The 4,083-nt window shown below is 35.6% G+C and overlaps 1 long non-coding RNA gene across 1 annotated transcript; it reads right to left on the minus strand.

Annotated features, from left to right (window-relative positions):
* Positions 1-428: 428 nt before the first annotated feature.
* Positions 429-3,848, minus strand: LOC127707281 (uncharacterized). Its single transcript, XR_007984743.1, has 3 exons — positions 3,726-3,848; positions 2,790-3,157; positions 429-489 (listed from the first exon to the last, which is right to left on the minus strand). It is a non-coding gene; the product is annotated as an uncharacterized LOC127707281 (long non-coding RNA).
* Between the last annotated feature and the right edge of the window lie 235 nt (positions 3,849-4,083).

Consider the following 4,083-nt stretch of genomic DNA (forward strand, 5'->3'; position numbering starts at 1 on the left):
TAAAATTAATAGGACTGTATTATATTTCTTTCCATTTTTTGGGACCATTATTATCAATTATGTTGTGTGCAGTATACAAATATGTAATAATGTGCACGTTTACAATCATCCATGTTTTATGTGGATGGCGAAGGAGTTGACAGAAAGAGATGTTCAAAAAGAATATAAAATGACATTGTCAAAATTTTAGGACCCTGTTATTTCAATATAAAAAAACTACTTACTTCATTGTCGTGTTTGTGGACTACCGACTCAAGAGAAAGTGTGTTGTAAACGGTGTATACATACTGTCGGATAAATTTCGCGGGCAAAAATATTGATGTACTTTTTTATACAAGTCACAATCTCTATAAATTGGTCTTCATTCATCTTAGGGTACGCCATCCCTTGTTTTTACAATTTCAGTTTTTTAACCGTAACTTCAGATTTTGAACATAAACCACTCTGAAGATTTTCTTAAACGATGCGCCAATGTCTCCTCTACAACACCTATATAGTCGTTGTCCGTTACAATCTCTTTGAAATTGACCCAAAATTTCCTTTTAATGCCCTACCCCCCTAATCTCATTTTGTCAATTTCACAATAAAATTTTCAGTTTTTTAACCGTAACTTCAGATTTTCGAACATAAACTACTCTGGAGATTTTCTTAGACAATGCGCAAATGTCTCCTCTACAACACCTATATAGTCGTTGCCCGTCACAATCTCTTTAAAATGGTCCAAATGTTTTTTTAGTGCCTTAACCCCCTAATCTCATTTTGTCAATTTCATAATAAAATTTTCAGTTTTTTAACCGTAACTTCAGATTTTCAAACATAAACCACTCTGGGGATTTTCTTAAACGATGCGCCATTGTCTCCTCTACAACACCTATATAGTCGTTGCCCGTCACAATCTCTTGAAATTGGTCAAAAATTAACTTAAATTGGCCTACCCCCCCCCCCCCCCCCCCCTAATCTCATTTTGTCAATTTCACAATTTCATTGTTTTAACCGTAACTTCAGATTTTCGAACATAAATCACTCTGGAGATTTTCTAAAATGATGCGCCATTGTCTCCTCTACAACACCTATATAGTCGTTGCCCGTCACAATCTCTTTAAAATGGTCCAAATTTTTCTTTTAGTGCACTACCCCCTAATCTCATTTTGTCAATTTCATAATAAAATTTTCAGTTTTTTAACCGTAACTTCAGATTTTCAAACATAAACCACTCTGGGGATTTTCTTAAACGATGCGCCATTGTCTCCTCTACAACACCTATATAGTCGTTGCCCGTCACAATCTCTTGAAATTGGTCAAAAATTAACTTAAATTGGCCTACCCCCCCCCCCCCCCCCCCCCCCCCTAATCTCATTTTGTCAATTTCACAATTTCATTGTTTTAACCGTAACTTCAGATTTTCGAACATAAATCACTCTGGAGATTTTCTAAAATGATGCGCCATTGTCTCCTCTACAACACCTATATAGTCGTTGCCCGTCACAATCTCTTTAAAATGGTCCAAATTTTTCTTTTAGTGCACTACCCCCGTAATCTCATTTTGTCAATTTCACACTAAAAATTTCAGTTTTTTAACCGTAACTTCAGATTTTCGAACATAAACCACTCTGGGGATTTTCTTAAACGATGCGCCATTGTCTCTTCTACAACACCTACATAGTCGTTGCCCGTCACAATCTCTTAAAATTGGTCCAAAATAAACTTAAATTGCCCTACCCCCCTAATCTCATTTTGTCAATTTCACAATAAAATTTTCAGTTTTTTAACCGTAACTTCAGATTTTCGAACATCAACCACTCTAGATATTTTCTAAAACGATGCCCCATTGTCTCCTCTACAACACCTATATAGTCGTTGCCCGTCACAATCTCTTAAAATTGGTCCAAAATTAACTTAAATTGCCCTACCCCCGTTATCTCATTTTGTCAATTCACAATAAAAGTTTCAGTTTTTTAACCGTAACTTCAGATTTTTTAACATAACCACTCTAGAGATTTTCCTAAACGATGCACCAACGTCTCCTCTACAACACCTATATAGTTGTTGCCCGTCACAATCTCTTGAAATTGGAACAAAAATTAACTTAAATTGGCCTACCCCCCTAATCTCATTTTGTCAATTTCACAATTTCAGTTTTTTAACCGTAACTTCAGATTTTCGAACATAAACCACTCTGAAGATTTTCTTAAACGATGCGCCAATGTCTCTTCTACAACACCTATATAGTCGTTGCCCGTCACAATCTCTTTAAAATGGTCCAAATTTTTCTTTTAGTACCCTACCCCCCTAATCTCATTTTGTCAATTTCACAATAAAATTTTCAGTTTTTTAACCGTAACTTCAGATTTTCGAACATAAACCACTCTGGAGATTTTCTTAAACGATGCGCAATTGTCTCCTCTACAAAACCTATATAGTCGTTGCTCGTCACAATTTCTTAAAATTGGTCCAAAATTAACTTAAATTGCCCTACCCCCCTAATCTCATTTTGCCAATTTCACAATAAAAGTTTCAGTTTTTTAACCGTAACTTCAAATTTTCGAACATAAATCACTCTAGGGATTTTTCTAAACAATGCGCCAATGTCTCTTCTACAACACTTAATATATAGTTGTTGCCCGTCACAATCTCTTGAAATTGGTCTAAATTTAACTTAAATTGGTCTACCCCTAATCTCATTTTGTCAATTTCACAATTTCAGTTTTTTAACCATAACTTCAGATTTTCCAACATAAACCACTCTGGAGGTTTTCCCAAACGATGCGCCATTGTCTCCTCTACAATACCTATATAGTCGTTGCCCGTCACAATCTCTTGAAATTGCTACAAAATTAACTTAAATTGGCCTACCCCCTAATCTCATTTTATCAATTTCACAATTTCAGTTTTTTAACCGTAACTTCAGATTTTCCAACATAAACCACTCTGGAGATTTTCTTAAACGATGCGCCATTGTCTCCTCTACAATACCTATATAGTCGTTGCCCGACACAATCTCTTGAAATTGGTCAAAAATTAACTTAAATTGGCCTACCCCCTTATCTCATTTTGTCAATTTCACAATTTCATTGTTTTAACCGTAACTTCAGATTTTCGAACATAAACCACTCTGGAGATTTTCTAAAACGATGCGCCAATGTCTCCTCTACAACACCTTTATAGTCGTTGTCCGTCACAATCTCTTTGAAATTGATTCAAAATTTCCTTTTAATGCCCTATCCCCCTAATCTCATTTTGTCAATTTCACAATAACATTTTCAGTTTTTTAACCGTAACTTCAGATTTTCGAACATAAACTACCCCGGGGATTTTCTTAAACGATGCGCCAATGTCTCCTCTACAACACCTATATAGTCGTTTCCCGTCACAATCTTTCAAAAATGGTCCAAATTTTTCTTTTAGTGCCTTACCCCCCTAATCTCATTTTGTCAATTTCACAATTTCATTGTTTTAACCGAAACTTCAGATTTTCGAACATAAACCACTCTGGAGATTTTAGATTTCCAAAACGATGCGCCAATGTCTCCTCTACAACACCTACATAGTCGTTGCCCGTCACAATCTCTTTAAAATGGTCCAAATTTTTCTTTCAGTGCCCTTCCCCCCTAATCTCATTTTGTCCATTTCACAATTTCAGTTTTTTAACCGTAAATTCAGATTTTCGAACATAAACCACTCTGGATATTTTCTTAAACGATGCGCCAATATCTCCTCTACAACACCTATATAGTCGTTGCCCGTCACAATCTCTTTAAAATGGTCCAAATTTTTCTTTTAGTGTCCTTCCCCCCTAATCTCATTTTGTCCATTTCACAATTTCAGTTTTTTAACCGTAAATTCAGATTTTCGAACATAAACTACTCTGGATATTTTCTTAAACGATGCGCCATTGTCTCCTCTTCAACATCTATATAGTTGTTGCCCGTCACAATCTCTTGAAATTAGTCCGAAATTAACTGAAATTGGCCTACCCCCTTAATCTCGTTTTGTCAATTTCACAATTTCAGTTTTTTAACCGTAACCTCAGATTTTTGAACATAAACCACTCTGGAGATTTTCTTAAACGTTGCGCCAATGTCT

Source organism: Mytilus californianus, unplaced genomic scaffold, assembly GCF_021869535.1.
Source record: "Mytilus californianus isolate M0D057914Y unplaced genomic scaffold, xbMytCali1.0.p SCAF_61, whole genome shotgun sequence".
Classification (NCBI taxonomy): domain Eukaryota; kingdom Metazoa; phylum Mollusca; class Bivalvia; order Mytilida; family Mytilidae; genus Mytilus; species Mytilus californianus.